At 34.8% G+C, this 26,106-nt stretch overlaps 9 non-coding genes across 9 annotated transcripts; all 9 read right to left on the reverse strand.

Moving 5' to 3' along the window:
* Positions 1 to 876: 876 nt before the first annotated feature.
* On the reverse strand, positions 877 to 952 carry TRNAR-CCU (transfer RNA arginine (anticodon CCU)). The gene has a single exon. It is a non-coding gene; the product is annotated as a tRNA-Arg (tRNA).
* Positions 953 to 1,850: 898 nt separating this feature from the next.
* TRNAR-CCU (transfer RNA arginine (anticodon CCU)) lies at positions 1,851 to 1,923 on the reverse strand. The gene has a single exon. It is a non-coding gene; the product is annotated as a tRNA-Arg (tRNA).
* An 891-nt stretch (positions 1,924 to 2,814) lies between these two features.
* TRNAR-CCU (transfer RNA arginine (anticodon CCU)) lies at positions 2,815 to 2,890 on the reverse strand. Its single transcript has one exon. It is a non-coding gene; the product is annotated as a tRNA-Arg (tRNA).
* A 13,438-nt stretch (positions 2,891 to 16,328) lies between these two features.
* Positions 16,329 to 16,401, reverse strand: TRNAR-CCU (transfer RNA arginine (anticodon CCU)). Its single transcript has one exon. It is a non-coding gene; the product is annotated as a tRNA-Arg (tRNA).
* Positions 16,402 to 17,276: 875 nt separating this feature from the next.
* TRNAR-CCU (transfer RNA arginine (anticodon CCU)) lies at positions 17,277 to 17,349 on the reverse strand. The gene has a single exon. It is a non-coding gene; the product is annotated as a tRNA-Arg (tRNA).
* A 4,686-nt stretch (positions 17,350 to 22,035) lies between these two features.
* Positions 22,036 to 22,108, reverse strand: TRNAR-CCU (transfer RNA arginine (anticodon CCU)). The gene has a single exon. It is a non-coding gene; the product is annotated as a tRNA-Arg (tRNA).
* A 902-nt stretch (positions 22,109 to 23,010) lies between these two features.
* Positions 23,011 to 23,083, reverse strand: TRNAR-CCU (transfer RNA arginine (anticodon CCU)). The gene has a single exon. It is a non-coding gene; the product is annotated as a tRNA-Arg (tRNA).
* Positions 23,084 to 24,912: 1,829 nt separating this feature from the next.
* TRNAR-CCU (transfer RNA arginine (anticodon CCU)) lies at positions 24,913 to 24,985 on the reverse strand. The gene has a single exon. It is a non-coding gene; the product is annotated as a tRNA-Arg (tRNA).
* Positions 24,986 to 25,879: 894 nt separating this feature from the next.
* Positions 25,880 to 25,952, reverse strand: TRNAR-CCU (transfer RNA arginine (anticodon CCU)). Its single transcript has one exon. It is a non-coding gene; the product is annotated as a tRNA-Arg (tRNA).
* Between the last annotated feature and the right edge of the window lie 154 nt (positions 25,953 to 26,106).

Here is a 26,106-nt window from a genome sequence, read left to right on the forward strand (position 1 = left end):
TTCGGAGGCCAGTGCCTTATCCATTAGGCCACTGGTGCTTACTGACATTCTTTGTCAAGACTGATAGGTTTTAATAGTCAATTATTTATTTTTGAGAAAAAGTGAAGCTGTTTACTGTGTTCTTTGCATTACCAAGTCCAGCATGAAATGTGCTGGTACTATCCAGAGCTGCCAGTATGGATTATCATGCTCTATTGCAAAAAATCAATTTGATGCAACTGCTTTACCTACAGTATGTTAATCTTTTCCATTGTTGCTTTGTTGGCTGACTGAAGGAAGATATGCAGTGCATTTGAACCAAAGCAGATGTGTGCTGACAACTTAAATTCATAATCATGTTTGTGTTTTTTCTTAGTTTCTTTCTTTCTTTCTTTCTTCCATCCTTTGTAATATCATATTAAATATTAAGGTAGAAGATTATAATCAATGACTAATGACATAAGAAAAAGGAAAAAAACTGTAAACAAAACTGCTCCAGGTGAGGCTTGAATTCACAACCTTGATATTGCTCAACAGATACTGTCTTATAAGTACCACGCTCTGACCAATTGCACCACTGGAGCACTTTGCAGCATAAAACAGTTATGCTAGATGTGGATTTTATTCAATACAATCAGTACAGTCATAAGAATTTAAAAAGAAAATCATTTTTGGTGATGAATGATGAGCAACAAAGGATCATGCATGCCAGATGGCACTTGAATAAGGTTTCCACAGTGATAGAAAAGTAAACAAAGAAACCACAACAATGTTATAATAAATGTCATTTTTAGCTTCTGTGGTCATGTTTTTGCAATCTAAACACCACAAGACTGTTGTACAGTTGAAGCAAGGATAAAATATCAACTCTAGTGACGACACAGCTGCTTTAATGAGTTCCACCCCAGATGGGACTTGAACCCACAATCGCTGGCTTAGGAGGCCAGTGCCTTATCCATTAGGCCACTGGGGATTACTGACTTTCTCGTTCAAGACTGATAGGTTTTTAATAGTCAATTATTTATTTTTGAGAAAAAGTGAAGCTGTTTACTGTGTTCTTTGCATTACCAAGTCCAGCATAAAATGTGCTGGTACTATCCAGAGCTGCCAGTATGGATTATCATGCTCTATTGCAAAAAATCAATTTGATGCAACTGCTTTACCTACAGTATGTTAATCTTTTCCATTGTTGTTTTGTTGGCTGACTGAAGGAAGATATGCAGTGCATTTGAACCAAAGCAGATGTGTGCTGACAACTTAAATTCACAATCATGTTTGTGTTTTTTCTTTCTTTCTTTCTTTCTTTCTTTCTTTCTTTCTTTCTTTCTTTCTTTCTTTCTTTCTTTCTTTCTTTCTTTCTTTCTTTCTTCCATCCTATGTAATATCATATTAAATATTAAGGTAGAAGATTATAATCAATGACTAATGACATAAGAAAAAGGAAAAAAACTGTAAACAAAACTGCTCCAGGTGAGACTTGAATTCACAACCTTGATATTGCTCAACATATACTGTCTTATAAGTACCACGCTCTGACCAATTGCACCACTGGAGCACTTTGCAGCATAAAACAGTTATGCTAGATGTGGATTTTATTCAATTCAATCAGTACAGTCATAAGAATTTAAAAAGAAAATCATTTTTGGTGATGAATGATGAGCAACAAAGGATCATGCATGCCAGATGGCACTTGAATAAGCTTTCCACAGTGATAGAAAAGTAAACAAAAAAAACACAACAATGTTATAATAAATGTCATTTTTAGCTTCTGTGGTCATGTTTTTGCAATCTAAACACTACAAGACTGTTGTACAGTTGAAGCAAGGATAAAATATCAACTCTAGTGACGACACAGCTGCTTTAATGAGTTCCACCCCAGATGGGACTTGAACCCACAATCCCTGGCTTAGGAGGCCAGTGCCTTATCCATTAGGCCACTGGGGCTTACTGACTTTCTCCTTCAAGACTGATAGGTTTTTAATAGTCAATTATTTATTTTTGAGAAAAAGTGAAGCTGTTTACTGTGTTCTTTGCATTACCAAGTCCAGCATGAAATGTGCTGGTACTATGCAGAGCTGCCAGTATGGATTATCATGCTCTATTGCAAAAAATCAATTTGATGCAACTGCTTTACCTACAGTATGTTAATCTTTTCCATTGTTGTTTTGTTGGCTGACTGAAGGAAGATATGCAGTGCATTTGAACCAAAGCAGATGTGTGCTGACAACTTAAATTCACAATCATGTTTGTGTTTTTTCTTTCTTTCTTTCTTTCTTTCTTTCTTTCTTTCTTTCTTTCTTTCTTTCTTTCTTTCTTTCTTTCTTTCTTTCTTTCTTCCATCCTTTGTAATATCATATTAAATATTAAGGTAGAAGATTATAATCAATGACTAATGACATAAGAAAAAGGAAAAAAACTGTAAACAAAACTGCTCCAGGTGAGGCTTGAATTCACAACCTTGATATTGCTCAACAGATACTGTCTTATAAGTACCACGCTCTGACCAATTGCACCACTGGAGCACTTTGCAGCATAAAACAGTTATGCTAGATGTGGATTTTATTCAATACAATCAGTACAGTCATAAGAATTTAAAAAGAAAATCATTTTTGGTGATGAATGATGAGCAACAAAGGATCATGCATGCCAGATGGCACTTGAATAAGCTTTCCACAGTGATAGAAAAGTAAACAAAGAAACCACAACAATGTTATAATAAATGTCATTTTTAGCTTCTGTGGTCATGTTTTTGCAATCTAAACACTACAAGACTGTTGTACAGTTGAAGCAAGGATAAAATATCAACTCTAGTGACGACACAGCTGCTTTAATGAGTTCCACCCCAGATGGGACTTGAACCCACAATCCCTGGCTTAGGAGGCCAGTGCCTTATCCATTAGGCCACTGGGGATTACTGACTTTCTCGTTCAAGACTGATAGGTTTTTAATAGTCAATTATTTATTTTTGAGAAAAAGTGAAGCTGTTTACTGTGTTCTTTGCATTACCAAGTCCAGCATAAAATGTGCTGGTACTATCCAGAGCTGCCAGTATGGATTATCATGATCTATTGCAAAAAATCAATTTGATGCAACTGCTTTACCTACAGTATGTTAATCTTTTCCATTGTTGTTTTGTTGGCTGACTGAAGGAAGATATGCAGTGCATTTGAACCAAAGCAGATGTGTGCTGACAACTTAAATTCACAATCATGTTTGTGTTTTTTCTTTCTTTCTTTCTTTCTTTCTTTCTTTCTTTCTTTCTTTCTTTCTTTCTTTCTTTCTTTCTTTCTTTCTTTCTTTCTTTCTTTCTTTCTTCCATCCTATGTAATATCATATTAAATATTAAGGTAGAAGATTATAATCAATGACTAATGACATAAGAAAAAGGAAAAAAACTGTAAACAAAACTGCTCCAGGTGAGGCTTGAATTCACAACCTTGATATTGCTCAACAGATACTGTCTTATAAGTACCACGCTCTGACCAATTGCACCACTGGAGCACTTTGCAGCATGAAACAGTTATGCTAGATGTGGATTTTATTCAATACAATCAGTACAGTCATAAGAATTTAAAAAGAAAATCATTTTTGGTGATGAATGATGAGCAACAAAGGATCATGCATGCCAGATGGCACTTGAATAAGCTTTCCATATTGATAGAAAAGTAAAAAAAAAAAACACAACAATGTTATAATAAATGTCATTTTTTAGCTTCCGTGGTCATGTTTTTGCAATCTAAACACTACAAGAATGCTGTACAGTTGAAGCAAGGATAAGATATCAACTCTAGTGACGACACAGCTGCTTTAATGAGTTCCACCCCAGATAGGACTTGAACCCACATTCCTTGTTTTCGGAGGCCAGTGCCTTATCCATTAGGCCACTGGTGCTTACTGACTTTCTTTGTCAAGACTGATAGGTTTTAATAGTCAATTATTTATTTTTGAGAAAAAGTGAAGCTGTTTACTGTGTTCTTTGCATTACCAAGTCCAGCATGAAATGTGCTGGTACTATCCAGAGCTGCCAGTATGGATTATCATGCTCTATTGCAAAAAATCAATTTGATGCAACTGCTTTACCTACAGTATGTTAATCTTTTCCATTGTTGTTTTGTTGGCTGACTGAAGGAAGATATGCAGTGCATTTGAACCAAAGCAGATGTGTGCTGACAACTTAAATTCACAATCATGTTTGTGTTTTTTCTTTCTTTCTTTCTTTCTTTCTTTCTTTCTTTCTTTCTTTCTTTCTTTCTTTCTTTCTTTCTTTCTTTCTTTCTTTCTTTCTTTCTTTCTTTCTTTCTTCCATCCTATGTAATATCATATTAAATATTAAGGTAGAAGATTATAATCAATGACTAATGACATAAGAAAAAGGAAAAAAACTGTAAACAAAACTGCTCCAGGTGAGGCTTGAATTCACAACCTTGATATTGCTCAACAGATACTGTCTTATAAGTACCACGCTCTGACCAATTGCACCACTGGAGCACTTTGCAGCATGAAACAGTTATGCTAGATGTGGATTTTATTCAATACAATCAGTACAGTCATAAGAATTTAAAAAGAAAATCATTTTTGGTGATGAATGATGAGCAACAAAGGATCATGCATGCCAGATGGCACTTGAATAAGCTTTCCATATTGATAGAAAAGTAAAAAAAAAAAACACAACAATGTTATAATAAATGTCATTTTTTAGCTTCCGTGGTCATGTTTTTGCAATCTAAACACTACAAGAATGCTGTACAGTTGAAGCAAGGATAAGATATCAACTCTAGTGACGACACAGCTGCTTTAATGAGTTCCACCCCAGATAGGACTTGAACCCACATTCCTTGTTTTCGGAGGCCAGTGCCTTATCCATTAGGCCACTGGTGCTTACTGACTTTCTTTGTCAAGACTGATAGGTTTTAATAGTCAATTATTTATTTTTGAGAAAAAGTGAAGCTGTTTACTGTGTTCTTTGCATTACCAAGTCCAGCATGAAATGTGCTGGTACTATCCAGAGCTGCCAGTATGGATTATCATGCTCTATTGCAAAAAATCAATTTGATGCAACTGCTTTACCTACAGTATGTTAATCTTTTCCATTGTTGTTTTGTTGGCTGACTGAAGGAAGATATGCAGTGCATTTGAACCAAAGCAGATGTGTGCTGACAACTTAAATTCACAATCATGTTTGTGTTTTTTCTTAGTTTCTTTCTTTCTTTCTTTCTTTCTTTCTTTCTTTCTTTCTTTCTTCCATCCTTTGTAATATCATATTAAATATTAAGGTAGAAGATTATAATCAATGACTAATGACATAAGAAAAAGGAAAAAAACTGTAAACAAAACTGCTCCAGGTGAGGCTTGAATTCACAACCTTGATATTGCTCAACAGATACTGTTTTATAAGTACCACGCTCTGACCAATTGCACCACTGGAGCACTTTGCAGCATAAAACAGTTATGCTAGATGTGGATTTTATTCAATACAATCAGTACAGTCATAAGAATTTAAAAAGAAAATCATTTTTGGTGATGAATGATGAGCAACAAAGGATCATGCATGCCAGATGGCACTTGAATAAGCTTTCCACAGTGATAGAAAAGTAAACAAAAAAAACACAACAATGTTATAATAAATGTCATGTTTAGCTTCTGTGGTCATGTTTTTGCAATCTAAACACTACAAGACTATTGTACAGTTGAAGCAAGGATAAAATATCAACTCTAGTGATGACACAGCTGCTTTAATGAGTTCCACCCAGATAGGACTTGAACCCACAATCCCTGTTTTCGGAGGCCAGTGCCTTATCCATTAGGCCACTGGTGCTTACTGACTTTCTTTGTCAAGACTGATAGGTTTTAATAGTCAATTATTTATTTTTGAGAAAAAGTGAAGCTGTTTACTGTGTTCTTTGCATTACCAAGTCCAGCATGAAATGTGCTGGTACTATCCAGAGCTGCCAGTATGGATTATCATGTCTATTGCAAAAAATCAATTTGATGCAACTGCTTTACCTACAGTATGTTAATCTTTTCCATTGTTGTTTTGTTGGCTGACTGAAGGAAGATATGCAGTGCATTTGAACCAAAGCAGATGTGTGCTGACAACTTAAATTCACAATCATGTTTGTGTTTTTTCTTTCTTTCTTTCTTTCTTTCTTTCTTTCTTTCTTTCTTTCTTTCTTTCTTTCTTTCTTTCTTTCTTTCTTTCTTTCTTTCTTTCTTTCTTTCTTTCTTTCTTTCTTTCTTTCTTTCTTCCATCCTTTGTAATATCATATTAAATATTAAGGTAGAAGATTATAATCAATGACTAATGACATAATAAAAAGGAAAAAAACTGTAAACAAAACTGCTCCAGGTGAGGCTTGAATTCACAACCTTGATATTGCTCAACAGATACTGTCTTATAAGTACCACGCTCTGACCAATTGCACCACTGGAGCACTTTGCAGCATAAAACAGTTATGCTAGATGTGGATTTTATTCAATACAATCAGTACAGTCATAAGAATTTAAAAAGAAAATCATTTTTGGTGATGAATGATGAGCAACAAAGGATCATGCATGCCAGATGGCACTTGAATAAGCTTTCCATATTGATAGAAAAGTAAAAAAAAAAACCACAACAATGTTATAATAAATGTCATTTTTTAGCTTCCGTGGTCATGTTTTTGCAATCTAAACACTACAAGAATGCTGTACAGTTGAAGCAAGGATAAGATATCAACTCTAGTGACGACACAGCTGCTTTAATGAGTTCCACCCCAGATAGGACTTGAACCCACATTCCCTGTTTTCGGAGGCCAGTGCCTTATCCATTAGGCCACTGGTGCTTACTGACTTTCTTTGTCAAGACTGATAGGTTTTAATAGTCAATTATTTATTTTTGTGAAAAAGTGAAGCTGTTTACTGTGTTCTTTGCATTACCAAGTCCAGCATGAAATGTGCTGGTACTATCCAGAGCTGCCAGTATGGATTATCATGCTCTATTGCAAAAAATCAATTTGATGCAACTGCTTTACCTACAGTATGTTAATCTTTTCCATTGTTGTTTTGTTGGCTGACTGAAGGAAGATATGCAGTGCATTTGAACCAAAGCAGATGTGTGCTGACAACTTAAATTCACAATCATGTTTGTGTTTTTTCTTAGTTTCTTTCTTTCTTTCTTTCTTTCTTTCTTTCTTTCTTTCTTTCTTTCTTTCTTTCTTTCTTTCTTTCTTTCTTTCTTTCTTTCTTTCTTTCTTTCTTCCATCCTTTGTAATATCATATTAAATATTAAGGTAGAAGATTATAATCAATGACTAATGACATAAGAAAAAGGAAAAAAACTGTAAACAAAACTGCTCCAGGTGAGGCTTGAATTCACAACCTTGATATTGCTCAACAGATACTGTTTTATAAGTACCACGCTCTGACCAATTGCACCACTGGAGCACTTTGCAGCATAAAACAGTTATGCTAGATGTGGATTTTATTCAATACAATCAGTACAGTCATAAGAATTTAAAAAGAAAATCATTTTTGGTGATGAATGATGAGCAACAAAGGATCATGCATGCCAGATGGCACTTGAATAAGCTTTCCACAGTGATAGAAAAGTAAACAAAAAAAACACAACAATGTTATAATAAATGTCATTTTTAGCTTCTGTGGTCATGTTTTTGCAATCTAAACACTACAAGACTGTTGTACAGTTGAAGCAAGGATAAAATATCAACTCTAGTGATGACACAGCTGCTTTAATGAGTTCCACCCAGATAGGACTTGAACCCACAATCCCTGTTTTCGGAGGCCAGTGCCTTATCCATTAGGCCACTGGTGCTTACTGACTTTCTTTGTCAAGACTGATAGGTTTTAATAGTCAATTATTTATTTTTGAGAAAAAGTGAAGCTGTTTACTGTGTTCTTTGCATTACCAAGTCCAGCATGAAATGTGCTGGTACTATCCAGAGCTGCCAGTATGGATTATCATGTCTATTGCAAAAAATCAATTTGATGCAACTGCTTTACCTACAGTATGTTAATCTTTTCCATTGTTGTTTTGTTGGCTGACTGAAGGAAGATATGCAGTGCATTTGAACCAAAGCAGATGTGTGCTGACAACTTAAATTCACAATCATGTTTGTGTTTTTCCTTTCTTTCTTTCTTTCTTTCTTTCTTTCTTTCTTTCTTTCTTTCTTTCTTTCTTTCTTTCTTCCATCCTTTGTAATATCATATTAAATATTAAGGTAGAAGATTATAATCAATGACTAATGACATAAGAAAAAGGAAAAAAACTGTAAACAAAACTGCTCCATGTGAGGCTTGAATTCACAACTTTGATATTGCTCAACAGATACTGTCTTATAAGTACCACGCTCTGACCAATTGCACCACTGGAGCACTTTGCAGCATAAAACAGTTATGCTAGATGTGGATTTTATTCAATACAATCAGTACAGTCATAAGAATTTAAAAAGAAAATCATTTTTGGTGATGAATGATGAGCAACAAAGGATCATGCATGCCAGATGGCACTTGAATAAGCTTTCCATATTGATAGAAAAGTAAAAAAAAAAACCACAGCAATGTTATAATAAATGTCATTTTTTAGCTTCCGTGGTCATGTTTTTGCAATCTAAACACTACAAGACTGTTGTACAGTTGAAGCAAGGATAAGATATCAACTCTAGTGATGACACAGCTGCTTTAATGAGTTCCACCCAGATAGGACTTGAACCCACAAGCCCTGTTTTCGGAGGCCAGTGCCTTATCCATTAGGCCACTGGTGCTTACTGACTTTCTTTGTCAAGACTGATAGGTTTTAATAGTCAATTATTTATTTTTGAGAAAAAGTGAAGCTGTTTACTGTGTTCTTTGCATTACCAAGTCCAGCATGAAATGTGCTGGTACTATCCAGAGCTGCCAGTATGGATTATCATGCTCTATTGCAAAAAATCAATTTGATGCAACTGCTTTACCTACAGTATGTTAATCTTTTCCATTGTTGTTTTGTTGGCTGACTGAAGGAAGATATGCAGTGCATTTGAACCAAAGCAGATGTGTGCTGACAACTTAAATTCACAATCATGTTTGTGTTTTTTCTTAGTTTCTTTCTTTCTTTCTTTCTTTCTTTCTTTCTTTCTTTCTTTCTTTCTTTCTTTCTTTCTTTCTTTCTTTCTTTCTTTCTTTCTTCCATCCTTTGTAATATCATATTAAATATTAAGGTAGAAGATTATAATCAATGACTAATGACATAAGAAAAAGGAAAAAAACTGTAAACAAAACTGCTCCAGGTGAGGCTTGAATTCACAACCTTGATATTGCTCAACAGATACTGTTTTATAAGTACCACACTCTGACCAATTGCACCACTGGAGCACTTTGCAGCATTAAACAGTTATGCTAGATGTGGATTTTATTCAATACAATCAGTACAGTCATAAGAATTTAAAAAGAAAATCATTTTTGGTGATGAATGATGAGCAACAAAGGATCATGCATGCCAGATGGCACTTGAATAAGCTTTCCACAGTGATAGAAAAGTAAACAAAGAAACCACAACAATGTTATAATAAATGTCATTTTTAGCTTCTGTGGTCATGTTTTTGCAATCTAAACACTACAAGACTGTTGTACAGTTGAAGCAAGGATAAAATATCAACTCTAGTGATGACACAGCTTCTTTAATGAGTTCCACCCCAGATGGGACTTGAACCCACAATCCCTGGCTTAGGAGGTCAGTGCCTTATCCATTAGGCCACTGGGGATTACTGACTTTCTCATTCAAGACTGATAGGTTTTTAATAGTCAATTATTTATTTTTGAGAAAAAGTGAAGCTGTTTACTGTGTTCTTTGCATTACCAAGTCCAGCATAAAATGTGCTGGTACTATCCAGAGCTGCCAGTATGGATTATCATGCTCTATTGCAAAAAATCAATTTGATGCAACTGCTTTACCTACAGTATGTTAATCTTTTCCATTGTTGTTTTGTTGGCTGACTGAAGGAAGATATGCAGTGCATTTGAACCAAAGCAGATGTGTGCTGACAACTTAAATTCACAATCATGTTTGTGTTTTTTCTTTCTTTCTTTCTTTCTTTCTTTCTTTCTTTCTTTCTTTCTTTCTTTCTTTCTTTCTTTCTTTCTTTCTTTCTTTCTTTCTTTCTTCCATCCTTTGTAATATCATATTAATATTAAGGTAGAAGATTATAATCAATGACTAATGACATAAGAAAAAGGAAAAAAACTGTAAACAAAACTGCTTCAGGTGAGACTTGAATTCACAACCTTGACATTGCTCAACAGATACTGTCTTATAAGTACCACGCGCTGTCCAATTGCACCACTGGAGCACTTTGCAGGATAAAACAGTTATGCTAGATGTGGATTTTATTCAATACAATCAGTACAGTCATAAGAATTTAAAAAGAAAATCATTTTTGGTGATGAATGATGAGCAACAAAGGATCATGCATGCCAGATGGCACTTGATTAAGCTTTCCACAGTGATAGAAAAGTAAAAAAAAAACCCACAACAATGTTATAATAAATGTAATTTTTAGCTTCTGTGGTCATGTTTTTGCAATCTAAACACTACAAGACTGTTGTACAGTTGAAGCAAGGATAAAATATCAACTCTAGTGATGACACAGCTGCTTTAATGAGTTCCACCCCAGATGAGACTTGAACCCACAATCTCTGGCTTAGGAGGACAGTGCCTTATCCATTAGGCCACTGGGGCTTACTGACTTTCTCACTCAAGACTGATAGGTTTTTAATAGTCAATTTTTTATTTTTGAAAAAAAGTGAAGCTGTTTACTGTGTTCTTTGCATTACCAAGTCCAGCAAGAAATGTGCTGGTACTATCCAGAGCTGTCACTATGGATTATCATGCTATATTGCAAAAAATCTATTTGATGCAACTGCTTTACCAACAGTGTGTTAATCTTTTCAATTGCTGTTTTGTTGGCTGACTGAAGGAAGATTTGCAGTGCATTTGATCAAAAGCAGATGTGTGCTGACAACTTAAATTCACAATCATATTTGTGTTTTTTCTTTCTTTTTTCTTTCTTTCTTTCTTTCTTTCTTTCTTTCTTTCTTTCTTTCTTTCTTTCTTTCTTCCATCCTTTGTAATATCATATTAAATATTAAGGTAGAAGATTATAATCAATGACTAATGACATAAGAAAAAGGAAAAAAACTGTAAACAAAACTGCTTCAGGTGAGACTTGAATTCACAACCTTGATATTGCTCAACATATACTGTCTTATAAGTACCACGCTCTGACCAATTGCACCACTGGAGCACTTTGCAGCATAAAACAGTTATGCTAGATGTGGATTTTATTCAATACAATCAGTACAGTCATAAGAATTTAAAAAGAAAATCATTTTTGGTGATGAATGATGAGCAACAAAGGATCATGCATGCCAGATGTCACTTGAATAAGCTTTCCACAGTGAAAGAAAAGTAAACAAAAAAAACACAACAATGTTATAATAAATGTCATTTTTAGCTTCTGTGGTCATGTTTTTGCAATCTAAACACTACAAGACTGTTGTACAGTTGAAGCAAGGATAAAATATCAACTCTAGTGACGACACAGCTACTTTAATGAGTTCCACCCAAGATGGGACTTGAACCCACAATCCCTGGCTTAGGAGGCTAGTGCCTTATCCATTAGGCCACTGGGGCTTACTGACTTTCTCCTTCAAGACTGATAGGTTTTTAATAGTCAATTATTTATTTTTGAGAAAAAGTGAAGCTGTTTACTGTGTTCTTTGCATTACCAAGTCCAGCATGAAATGTGCTGGTACTATCCAGAGCTGCCAGTATGGATTATCATGCTCTATTGCAAAAAATCAATTTGATGCAACTGCTTTACCTACAGTATGTTAATCTTTTCCATTGTTGTTTTGTTGGCTGACTGAAGGAAGATATGCAGTGCATTTGAACCAAAGCAGATGTGTGCTGACAACTTAAATTCACAATCATGTTTGTGTTTTTTCTTTCTTTCTTTCTTTCTTTCTTTCTTTCTTTCTTTCTTTCTTTCTTTCTTCCATCCTTTGTAATATCATATTAAATATTAAGGTAGAAGATTATAATCAATGACTAATGACATAAGAAAAAGAAAAAAAACTGTAAACAAAACTGCTCCAGGTGAGGCTTGAATTCACAACCTTGATATTGCTCAACAGATACTGTCTTATAAGTACCACGCTCTGACCAATTGCACCACTGGAGCACTTTGCAGCATAAAACAGTTATGCTAGATGTGGATTTTATTCAATACAATCAGTACAGTCATAAGAATTTAAAAAGAAAATCATTTTTGGTGATGAATGATGAGCAACAAAGGATCATGCATGCCAGATGGCACTTGAATAAGCCTTCCATATTGATAGAAAAGTAAAAAAAAAACCCACAACAATGTTATAATAAATGTCATTTTTTAGCTTCCGTGGTCATGTTTTTGCAATCTAAACACTACAAGAATGCTGTACAGTTGAAGCAAGGATAATATATCAACTGTAGTGACGACACAGCTGCTTTAATGAGTTCCACCCCAGATAGGACTTGAACCCACAATCCCTGTTTTCGGAGGCTAGTGCCTTATCTATTAGGCCACTGGTGCTTACTGATTTTCTTTGTCAAGACTGATAGGTTTTAATAGTCAATTATTTATTTTTGAGAAAAAGTGAAGCTGTTTACTGTGTTCTTTGCATTACCAAGTCCAGCATGAAATGTGCTGGTACTATCCAGAGCTGCCAGTATGGATTATCATGCTCTATTGCAAAAAATCAATTTGATGCAACTGCTTTACCTACAGTATGTTAATCTTTTCCATTGTTGTTTTGTTGGCTGACTGAAGGAAGATATGCAGTGCATTTGAACCAAAGCAGATGTGTGCTGACAACTTAAATTCACAATCATGTTTGTGTTTTTTCTTAGTTTCTTTCTTTCTTTCTTTCTTTCTTTCTTTCTTTCTTCCATCCTTTGTAATATCATATTAAATATTAAGGTAGAAGATTATAATCAATGACTAATGACATAAGAAAAAGGAAAAAAACTGTAAACAAAACTGCTCCAGGTGAGGCTTGAATTCACAACCTTGATATTGCTCAACAGATACTGTTTTATAAGTACCACGCTCTGACCAATTGGACCACTGGAGCACTTTGCAGCATAAAACAGTTATGCTAGATGTGGATTTTATTCAATACAATCAGTACAGTCATAAGAATTTAAAAAGAAAATCATTTTTGGTGATGAATGATGAGCAACAAAGGATCATGCTTGCCAGATGGCACTTGAATAAGCTTTCCATATTGATAGAAAAGTAAAAAAAAAAACCACAACAATGTTATAATAAATGTCATTTTTTAGCTTCCGTGGTCATGTTTTTGCAATCTAAACAATACAAGAATGCTGTACAGTTGAAGCAAGGATAAGATATCAACTCTAGTGACGACACAGCTGCTTTAATGAGTTCCACCCAGATAGGACTTGAACCCACAAGCCCTGTTATCGGAGGCCAGTGCCTTATCCATTAGGCCACTGGTGCTTACTGACTTTCTTTGTCAAGACTGATAGGTTTTAATAGTCAATTATTTATTTTTGAGAAAAAGTGAAGCTGTTTACTGTGTTCTTTGCATTACCAAGTCCAGCATGAAATGTGCTGGTACTATCCAGAGCTGCCAGTATGGATTATCATGCTCTATTGCAAAAAATCAATTTGATGCAACTGCTTTACCTACAGTATGTTAATCTTTTCCATTGTTGTTTTGTTGGCTGACTGAAGGAAGATATGCAGTGCATTTGAACCAAAGCAGATGTGTGCTGACAACTTAAATTCACAATCATGTTTGTGTTTTTTCTTAGTTTCTTTCTTTCTTTCTTTCTTTCTTTCTTTCTTTCTTTCTTTCTTCCATCCTTTGTAATATCATATTAAATATTAAGGTAGAAGATTATAATCAATGACTAATGACATAAGAAAAAGGAAAAAAACTGTAAACAAAACTGCTCCAGGTGAGGCTTGAATTCACAACCTTGATATTGCTCAACAGATACTGTTTTATAAGTACCACACTCTGACCAATTGCACCACTGGAGCACTTTGCAGCATAAAACAGTTATGCTAGATGTGGATTTTATTCAATACAATCAGTACAGTCATAAGAATTTAAAGAGAAAATCATTTTTGGTGATGAATGATGAGCAACAAAGGATCATGCATGCCAGATGGCACTTGAATAAGCTTTCCACAGTGATAGAAAAGTAAACAAAGAAACCACAACAATGTTATAATAAATGTCATTTTTAGCTTCTGTGGTCATGTTTTTGCAATCTAAACACTACAAGACTGTTGTACAGTTGAAGCAAGGATAAAATATCAACTCTAGTGACGACACAGCTTCTTTAATGAGTTCCACCCCAGATGGGACTTGAACCCACAATCCCTGGCTTAGGAGGTCAGTGCCTTATCCATTAGGCCACTGGGGATTACTGACTTTCTCATTCAAGACTGATAGATTTTTAATAGTCAATTATTTATTTTTGAGAAAAAGTGAAGCTGTTTACTGTGTTCTTTGCATTACCAAGTCCAGCATAAAATGTGCTGGTACTATCCAGAGCTGCCAGTATGGATTATCATGCTCTATTGCAAAAAATCAATTTGATGCAACTGCTTTACCTACAGTATGTTAATCTTTTCCATTGTTGTTTTGTTGGCTGACTGAAGGAAGATATGCAGTGCATTTGAACCAAAGCAGATGTGTGCTGACAACTTAAATTCACAATCATGTTTGTGTTTTTTCTTTCTTTCTTTCTTTCTTTCTTTCTTTCTTTCTTTCTTTCTTTCTTTCTTTCTTTCATCCTTTGTAACATCATATTAATATTAAGGTAGAAGATTATAATCAATGACTAATGACATAAGAAAAAGGAAAAAAACTGTAAACAAAACTGCTTCAGGTGAGACTTGAATTCACAACCTTGACATTGCTCAACAGATACTGTCTTATAAGTACCACGCGCTGTCCAATTGCACCACTGGAGCACTTTGCAGGATAAAACAGTTATGCTAGATGTGGATTTTATTCAATACAATCAGTACAGTCATAAGAATTTAAAAAGAAAATCATTTTTGGTGATGAATGATGAGCAACAAAGGATCATGCATGCCAGATGGCACTTGATTAAGCTTTCCACAGTGATAGAAAAGTAAAAAAAAAAACCACAACAATGTTATAATAAATGTAATTTTTAGCTTCTGTGGTCAAGTTTTTGCAATCTAAACACTACAAGACTGTTGTACAGTTGAAGCAAGGATAAAATATCAACTCTAGTGACGACACAGCTGCTTTAATGAGTTCCACCCCAGATGAGACTTGAACCCACAATCTCTGGCTTAGGAGGACAGTGCCTTATCCATTAGGCCACTGGGGCTTACTGACTTTCTCACTCAAGACTGATAGGTTTTTAATAGTCAATTATTTATTTTTGAAAAAAAGTGAAGCTGTTTACTGTGTTCTTTGCATTACCAAGTCCAGCAAGAAATGTGCTGGTACTATCCAGAGCTGTCACTATGGATTATCATGCTATATTGCAAAAAATCTATTTGATGCAACTGCTTTACCAACAGTGTGTTAATCTTTTCAATTGCTGTTTTGTTGGCTGACTGAAGGAAGATTTGCAGTGCATTTGATCCAAAGCAGATGTGTGCTGACAACTTAAATTCACAATCATATTTGTGTTTTTTCTTTCTTTCTTTCTTTCTTTCTTTCTTTCTTTCTTTCTTTCTTTCTTTCTTTCTTTCTTTCTTTCTTTCTTTCTTTCTTTCTATCTATCTATCTATCTTTCTTTCTTTCTTTCTTTCTTCCATCCTTTGTAATATCATATTAAATATTAAGGTAGAAGATTATAATCAATGACTAATGACATAAGAAAAAGGAAAAAAAGTGTAAACAAAACTGCTTCAGGTGAGACTTGAATTCACATCCTTGATATTGCTCAACATATACTGTCTTATAAGTACCACGCTCTGACCAATTGCACCACTGGAGCACTTTGCAGCATAAAACAGTTATGCTAGATGTGGATTTTATTCAATACAATCAGTACAGTCATAAGAATTTAAAAAGAAAATCATTTTTGGTGATGAATGATGAGCAACAAAGGATCATGCATGCCAGATGGCACTTGAATAAGCTTTCCACAGTGATAGAAAAGTAAACAAAAAAAACACAACAATGTTATAATAAATGTCATTTTTAGCTTCTGTGGTCATGTTTTTGCAATCTAAACACTACAAGACTGTTGTACAGTTGAAGCAAGGATAAAATATCAACTCTAGTGACGACACAGCTGCTTTAATGAGTTCCACCCCAGATGGGACTTGAACCCACAATCCCTGGCTTAGGAGGCCAGTGCCTTATCCATTAGGCCACTGGGGCTTACTGACTTTCTCCTTCAAGACTGATAGGTTTTTAATAGTCAATTATTTATTTTTGAGAAAAAGTGAAGCTGTTTACTGTGTTCTTTGCATTACCAAGTCCAGCATGAAATGTGCTGGTACTATCCAGAGCTGCCAGTATGGATTATCATGCTCTATTGCAAAAAATCAATTTGATGCAACTGCTTTACCTACAGTATGTTAATCTTTTCCATTGTTGTTTTGTTGGCTGACTGAAGGAAGATATGCAGTGCATTTGAACCAAAGCAGATGTGTGCTGACAACTTAAATTTACAATCATGTTTGTGTTTTTTCTTTCTTTCTTTCTTTCTTTCTTTCTTTCTTTCTTTCTTTCTTTCTTTCTTTCTTTCTTCCATCCTTTGTAATATCATATTAAATATTAAGGTAGAAGATTATAATCAATGACTAATGACATAAGAAAAAGGTAAAAAACTGTAAACAAAACTGCTCCAGGTGAGGCTTGAATTCACAACCTTGATATTGCTCAACAGATACTGTCTTATAAGTACCACGCTCTGACCAATTGCACCACTGGAGCACTTTGCAGCATAAAACAGTTATGCTAGATGTGGATTTTATTCAATACAATCAGTACAGTCATAAGAATTTAAAAAGAAAATCATTTTTGGTGATGAATGATGAGCAACAAAGGATCATGCATGCCAGATGGCACTTGAATAAGCTTTCCATATTGATAGAAAAGTAAAAAAAAAACCCACAACAATGTTATAATAAATGTCATTTTTTAGCTTCCGTGGTCATGTTTTTGCAATCTAAACACTACAAGACTGTTGTACAGTTGAAGCAAGGATAAAATATCAACTCTAGTGACGACACAGCTGCTTTAATGAGTTCCACCCCAGATGGGACTTGAACCCACAATCCCTGGCTTAGGAGGCCAGTGCCTTATCCATTAGGCCACTGGGGCTTACTGACTTTCTTCTTCAAGACTGATAGGTTTTTAATAGTCAATTATTTATTTTTGAGAAAAAGTGAAGCTGTTTACTGTGTTCTTTGCATTACCAAGTCCAGCATGAAATGTGCTGGTACTATCCAGAGCTGCCAGTATGGATTATCATGCTCTATTGCAAAAAATCAATTTGATGCAACTGCTTTACCTACAGTATGTTAATCTTTTCCATTGTTGTTTTGTTGGCTGACTGAAGGAAGATATGCAGTGCATTTGAACCAAAGCAGATGTGTGCTGACAACTTAAATTCACAATCATGTTTGTGTTTTTTCTTTCTTTCTTTCTTTCTTTCTTTCTTTCTTTCTTTCTTTCTTTCTTTCTTTCTTTCTTTCTTTCTTCCATCCTTTGTAATATCATATTAAATATTAAGGTAGAAGATTATAATCAATGACTAATGACATAAGAAAAAGGAAAAAAACTGTAAACAAAACTGCTCCAGGTGAGGCTTGAATTGACAACCTTGATATTGCTCAACAGATACTGTCTTATAAATACTACGCTCTGACCAATTGCACCACTGGAGCACTTTGCAGCATAAAACAGTTATGCTAGATGTGGATTTTATTCAATACAATCAGTGCAGTCATAAGAATTTAAAAAGAAAATCATTTTTGGTGATGAATGATGAGCAACAAAGGATCATGCATGCCAGATGGCACTTGAATAAGCTTTCCATATTGATAGAAAAGTAAAAAAAAAACCCACAACAATGTTATAATAAATGTCATTTTTTAGCTTCCGTGGTCATGTTTTTGCAATCTAAACACTACAAGAATGCTGTACAGTTGAAGCAAGGATAATATATCAACTCTAGTGACGACACAGCTGCTTTAATGAGTTCCACCCCAGATAGGACTTGAACCCACAATCCCTGTTTTCGGAGGCCAGTGCCTTATCCATTAGGCCACTGGTGCTTACTGACTTTCTTTGTCAAGACTGATAGGTTTTAATAGTCAATTATTTATTTTTGAGAAAAAGTGAAGCTGTTTACTGTGTTCTTTGCATTACCAAGTCCAGCATGAAATGTGCTGGTACTATCCAGAGCTGCCAGTATGGATTATCATGCTCTATTGCAAAAAATCAATTTGATGCAACTGCTTTACCTACAGTATGTTAATCTTTTCCATTGTTGTTTTGTTGGCTGACTGAAGGAAGATATGCAGTGCATTTGAACCAAAGCAGATGTGTGCTGACAACTTAAATTCACAATCATGTTTGTGTTTTTTCTTAGTTTCTTTCTTTCTTTCTTTCTTTCTTTCTTTCTTTCTTTCTTTCTTTCTTCCAACCTTTGTAATATCATATTAAATATTAAGGTAGAAGATTATAATCAATGACTAATGACATAAGAAAAAGGAAAAAAACTGTAAACAAAACTGCTCCAGGTGAGGCTTGAATTCACAACCTTGATATTGCTCAACAGATACTGTCTTATAAGTACCACGCTCTGACCAATTGCACCACTGGAGCACTTTGCAGCATAAAACAGTTATGCTAGATGTGGATTTTATTCAATACAATCAGTACAGTCATAAGAATTTAAAAAGAAAATCATTTTTGGTGATGAATGATGAGCAACAAAGGATCATGCATGCCAGATGGCACTTGAATAAGCTTTCCATATTGATAGAAAAGTTAAAAAAAAAACAACAACAATGTTATAATTAATGTCATTTTTTAGCTTCCGTGGTCATGTTTTTGCAATCTAAACACTACAAGAATGCTGTACAGTTGAAGCAAGGATAAGATATCAACTCTAGTGATGACACAGCTGCTTTAATGAGTTCCACCCCAGATAGGACTTGAACCCACAATCCCTGTTTTCAGAGGCCAGTGCCTTATCCATTAGGCCACTGGTGCTTACTGACTTTCTTTGTCAAAACTGATAGGTTTTAATAGTCAATTATTTATTTTTGAGAAAAAGTGAAGCTGTTTACTGTGTTCTTTGCATTACCAAGTCCAGCATGAAATGTGCTGGTACTATCCAGAGCTGCCAGTATGGATTATCATGCTCTATTGCAAAAAATCAATTTGATGCAACTGCTTTACCTACAGTATGTTAATCTTTTCCATTGTTGTTTTGTTGGCTGACTGAAGGAAGATATGCAGTGCATTTGAACCAAAGCAGATGTGTGCTGACAACTTAAATTCACAATCATGTTTGTGTTTTTTCTTAGTTTCTTTCTTTCTTTCTTTCTTTCTTTCTTTCTTTCTTCCATCCTTTGTAATATCATATTAAATATTAAGGTAGAAGATTATAATCAATGACTAATGACATAAGATAAAGGAAAAAAACTGTAAACAAAACTGCTCCAGGTGAGGCTTGAATTCACAACCTTGATATTGCTCAACAAATACTGTCTTATAAGTACCACGCTCTGACCAATTGCACCACTGGAGCACTTTGCAGCATAAAACAGTTATGCTAGATGTGGATTTTATTCAATACAATCAGTACAGTCATAAGAATTTAAAAAGAAAATCATTTTTGGTGATGAATGATGAGCAACAAAGGATCATGCATGCCAGATGGCACTTGAATAAGCTTTCCACAGTGATAGAAAAGTAAACAAAAAAAACACAACAATGTTATAATAAATGTCATTTTTAGCTTCTGTGGTCATGTTTTTGCAATCTAAACACTACAAGACTGTTGTACAGTTGAAGCAAGGATAAAATATCAACTCTAGTGACGACACAGCTGCTTTAATGAGTTCCACCCCAGATGGGACATGAACCCACAATCCCTCGCTTAGGAGGCCAGTGCCTTATCCATTAGGCCACTGGGGCTTACTGACTTTCTCCTTCAAGACTGATAGGTTTTTAATAGTCAATTATTTATTTTTGAGAAAAAGTGAAGCTGTTTACTGTGTTCTTTGCATTACCAAGTCCAGCATGAAATGTGCTGGTACTATCCAGAGCTGCCAGTATGGATTATCATGCTCTATTGCAAAAAATCAATTTGATGCAACTGCTTTACCTACAGTATGTTAATCTTTTCCATTGTTGTTTTGTTGGCTGACTGAAGGAAGATATGCAGTGCATTTGAACCAAAGCAGATGTGTGCTGACAACTTAAATTCACAATCATGTTTGTGTTTTTTCTTTCTTTCTTTCTTTCTTTCTTTCTTTCTTTCTTTCTTTCTTTCTTTCTTTCTTTCTTTCTTTCTTTCTTTCTTTCTTTCTTTCTTTCTTTCTTTCTTTCTTTCTTCCATCCTTTGTAATATCATATTAAATATTAAGGTAGAAGATTATAATCAATGACTAATGACATAAGAAAAAGGAAAAAAACTGTAAACAAAACTGCTCCAGGTGAGGCTTGAATTCACAACCTTGATATTGCTCAACAGATACTGTCTTATAAGTACCACGCTCTGACCAATTGCACCACTGGAGCACTTTGCAGCATAAAACAGTTATGCTAGATGTGGATTTTATTCAATACAATCAGTACAGTCATAAGAATTTAAAACGAAAATCATTTTTGGTGATGAATGATGAGCAACAAAGGATCATGCATGCCAGATGGCACTTGAATAAGCTTTCCATATTGATAGAAAAGTTAAAAAAACAACAACAACAATGTTATAATAAATGTAATTTTTTAGCTTCCGTGGTCATGTTTTTGCAATCTAAACACTACAAGAATGCTGTACAGTTGAAGCAAGGATAAGATATCAACTCTAGTGACGACACAGCTGCTTTAATGAGTTCCACCCCAGATAGGACTTGAACCCACAGTCCCTGTTTTCGGAGGCCAGTGCCTTATCCATTAGGCCACTGGTGCTTACTGACTTTCTTTGTCAAGACTGATAGGTTTTAATAGTCAATTATTTATTTTTGAGAAAAAGTGAAGCTGTTTCCTGTGTTCTTTGCATTACCAAGTCCAGCATGAAATGTGCTGGTACTATCCAGAGCTGCCAGTATGGATTATCATGCTCTATTGCAAAAAATCAATTTGATGCAACTGCTTTACCTACAGTATGTTAATCTTTTCCATTGTTGTTTTGTTGGCTGACTGAAGGAAGATATGCAGTGCATTTGAACCAAAGCAGATGTGTGCTGACAACTTAAATTCACAATCATGTTTGTGTTTTTTCTTAGTTTCTTTCTTTCTTTCTTTCTTTCTTTCTTTCTTTCTTTCTTCCATCCTTTGTAATATCATATTAAATATTAAGGTAGAAGATTATAATCAATGACTAATGACATAAGAAAAAGGAAAAAAACTGTAAACAAAACTGCTTCAGGTGAGACTTGAATTCACAACCTTGATATTGCTCAACATATACTGTCTTATAAGTACCACGCTCTGACCAATTGCACCACTGGAGCACTTTGCAGCATAAAACAGTTATGCTAGATGTGGATTTTATTCAATACAATCAGTACAGTCATAAGAATTTAAAAAGAAAATCATTTTTGGTGATGAATGATGAGCAACAAAGGATCATGCATGCCAGATGGCACTTGAATAAGCTTTCCACAGTGATAGAAAAGTAAACAAAAAAAACACAACAATGTTATAATAAATGTCATTTTTAGCTTCTGTGGTCATGTTTTTGCAATCTAAACACTACAAGACTGTTGTACAGTTGAAGCAAGGATAAAATATCAACTCTAGTGACGACACAGCTGCTTTAATGAGTTCCACCCCAGATGGGACTTGAACCCACAATCCCTGGCTTAGGAGGCCAGTGCCTTATCCATTAGGCCACTGGGGCTTACTGACTTTCTCCTTCAAGACTGATAGGTTTTTAATAGTCAATTATTTATTTTTGAGAAAAAGTGAAGCTGTTTACTGTGTTCTTTGCATTACCAAGTCCAGCATGAAATGTGCTGGTACTATCCAGAGCTGCCAGTATGGATTATCATGCTCTATTGCAAAAAATCAATTTGATGCAACTGCTTTACCTACAGTATGTTAATCTTTTCAATTGTTGTTTTGTTGGCTGACTGAAGGAAGATATGCAGTGCATTTGAACCAAAGCAGATGTGTGCTGACAACTTAAATTCACAATCATGTTTGTGTTTTTTCTTAGTTTCTTTCTTTCTTTCTTTCTTTCTTTCTTTCTTTCTTTCTTTCTTTCTTTCTTTCTTTCTTTCTTTCTTTCTTTCTTTCTTCCATCCTTTGTAATATCATATTAAATATTAAGGTAGAAGATTATAATCAATGACTAATGACATAAGATAAAGGAAAAAAACTGTAAACAAAACTGCTCCAGGTGAGGCTTGAATTCACAACCTTGATATTGCTCAACAAATACTGTCTTATAAGTACCACGCTCTGACCAATTGCACCACTGGAGCACTTTGCAGCATAAAACAGTTATGCTAGATGTGGATTTTATTCAATACAATCAGTACAGTCATAAGAATTTAAAAAGAAAATCATTTTTGGTGATGAATGATGAGCAACAAAGGATCATGCATGCCAGATGGCACTTGAATAAGCTTTCCACAGTGATAGAAAAGTAAACAAAAAAAACACAACAATGTTATAATAAATGTCATTTTTAGCTTCTGTGGTCATGTTTTTGCAATCTAAACACTACAAGACTGTTGTACAGTTGAAGCAAGGATAAAATATCAACTCTAGTGACGACACAGCTGCTTTAATGAGTTCCACCCCAGATGGGACTTGAACCCACAATCCCTGGCTTAGGAGGCCAGTGCCTTATCCATTAGGCCACTGGGGCTTACTGACTTTCTCCTTCAAGACTGATAGGTTTTTAATAGTCAATTATTTATTTTTGAGAAAAAGTGAAGCTGTTTACTGTGTTCTTTGCATTACCAAGTCCAGCATGAAATGTGCTGGTACTATCCAGAGCTGCCAGTATGGATTATCATGCTCTATTGCAAAAAATCAATTTGATGCAACTGCTTTACCTACAGTATGTTAATCTTTTCCATTGTTGTTTTGTTGGCTGACTGAAGGAAGATATGCAGTGCATTTGAACCAAAGCAGATGTGTGCTGACAACTTAAATTCACAATCATGTTTGTGTTTTTTCTTAGTTTCTTTCTTTCTTTCTTTCTTTCTTTCTTTCTTTCTTTCTTTCTTTCTTTCTTTCTTTCTTTCTTTCTTTCTTCCATCCTTTGTAATATCATATTAAATATTAAGGTAGAAGATTATAATCAATGACTAATGACATAAGAAAAAGGAAAAAAACTGTAAACAAAACTGCTCCAGGTGAGGCTTGAATTCACAACCTTGATATTGCTCAACAGATACTGTCTTATAAGTACCACGCTCTGACCAATTGCACCACTGGAGCACTTTGCAGCATAAAACAGTTATGCTAGATGTGGATTTTATTCAATACAATCAGTACAGTCATAAGAATTTAAAACGAAAATAATTTTTGGTGATGAATGATGAGCAACAAAGGATCATGCATGCCAGATGGCACTTGAATAAGCTTTCCATATTGATAGAAAAGTTAAAAAAACAACAACAACAATGTTATAATAAATGTAATTTTTTAGCTTCCGTGGTCATGTTTTTGCAATCTAAACACTACAAGAATGCTGTACAGTTGAAGCAAGGATAAGATATCAACTCTAGTGACGACACAGCTGCTTTAATGAGTTCCACCCCAGATAGGACTTGAACCCACAATCCCTGTTTTCGGAGGCCAGTGCCTTATCCATTAGGCCACTGGTGCTTACTGACTTTCTTTGTCAAGACTGATAGGTTTTAATAGTCAATTATTTATTTTTGAGAAAAAGTGAAGCTGTTTCCTGTGTTCTTTGCATTACCAAGTCCAGCATGAAATGTGCTGGTACTATCCAGAGCTGCCAGTATGGATTATCATGCTCTATTGCAAAAAATCAATTTGATGCAACTGCTTTACCTACAGTATGTTAATCTTTTCCATTGTTGTTTTGTTGGCTGACTGAAGGAAGATATGCAGTGCATTTGAACCAAAGCAGATGTGTGCTGACAACTTAAATTCACAATCATGTTTGTGTTTTTTCTTAGTTTCTTTCTTTCTTTCTTTCTTTCTTTCTTTCTTTCTTTCTTCCATCCTTTGTAATATCATATTAAATATTAAGGTAGAAGATTATAATCAATGACTAATGACATAAGAAAAAGGAAAAAAACTGTAAACAAAACTGCTTCAGGTGAGACTTGAATTCACAACCTTGATATTGCTCAACATATACTGTCTTATAAGTACCACGCTCTGACCAATTGCACCACTGGAGCACTTTGCAGCATAAAACAGTTATGCTAGATGTGGATTTTATTCAATACAATCAGTACAGTCATAAGAATTTAAAAAGAAAATCATTTTTGGTGATGAATGATGAGCAACAAAGGATCATGCATGCCAGATGGCACTTGAATAAGCTTTCCACAGTGATAGAAAAGTAAACAAAAAAAACACAACAATGTTATAATAAATGTCATTTTTAGCTTCTGTGGTCATGTTTTTGCAATCTAAACACTACAAGACTGTTGTACAGTTGAAGCAAGGATAAAATATCAACTCTAGTGACGACACAGCTGCTTTAATGAGTTCCACCCCAGATGGGACTTGAACCCACAATCCCTGGCTTAGGAGGCCAGTGCCTTATCCATTAGGCCACTGGGGCTTACTGACTTTCTCCTTCAAGACTGATAGGTTTTTAATAGTCAATTATTTATTTTTGAGAAAAAGTGAAGCTGTTTACTGTGTTCTTTGCATTACCAAGTCCAGCATGAAATGTGCTGGTACTATCCAGAGCTGCCAGTATGGATTATCATGCTCTATTGCAAAAAATCAATTTGATGCAACTGCTTTACCTACAGTATGTTAATCTTTTCAATTGTTGTTTTGTTGGCTGACTGAAGGAAGATATGCAGTGCATTTGAACCAAAGCAGATGTGTGCTGACAACTTAAATTCACAATCATGTTTGTGTTTTTTCTTAGTTTCTTTCTTTCTTTCTTTCTTTCTTTCTTTCTTTCTTTCTTTCTTTCTTTCTTTCTTTCTTTCTTTCTTTCTTCCATCCTTTGTAATATCATATTAAATATTAAGGTAGAAGATTATAATCAATGACTAATGACATAAGATAAAGGAAAAAAACTGTAAACAAAACTGCTCCAGGTGAGGCTTGAATTCACAACCTTGATATTGCTCAACAAATACTGTCTTATAAGTACCACGCTCTGACCAATTGCACCACTGGAGCACTTTGCAGCATAAAACAGTTATGCTAGATGTGGATTTTATTCAATACAATCAGTACAGTCATAAGAATTTAAAAAGAAAATCATTTTTGGTGATGAATGATGAGCAACAAAGGATCATGCATGCCAGATGGCACTTGAATAAGCTTTCCACAGTGATAGAAAAGTAAACAAAAAAAACACAACAATGTTATAATAAATGTCATTTTTAGCTTCTGTGGTCATGTTTTTGCAATCTAAACACTACAAGACTGTTGTACAGTTGAAGCAAGGATAAAATATCAACTCTAGTGACGACACAGCTGCTTTAATGAGTTCCACCCCAGATGGGACTTGAACCCACAATCCCTGGCTTAGGAGGCCAGTGCCTTATCCATTAGGCCACTGGGGCTTACTGACTTTCTCCTTCAAGACTGATAGGTTTTTAATAGTCAATTATTTATTTTTGAGAAAAAGTGAAGCTGTTTACTGTGTTCTTTGCATTACCAAGTCCAGCATGAAATGTGCTGGTACTATCCAGAGCTGCCAGTATGGATTATCATGCT

The sequence above is a fragment of the Pseudophryne corroboree genome, unplaced genomic scaffold (genome assembly GCF_028390025.1).
Source record: "Pseudophryne corroboree isolate aPseCor3 unplaced genomic scaffold, aPseCor3.hap2 scaffold_129, whole genome shotgun sequence".
Classification (NCBI taxonomy): domain Eukaryota; kingdom Metazoa; phylum Chordata; class Amphibia; order Anura; family Myobatrachidae; genus Pseudophryne; species Pseudophryne corroboree.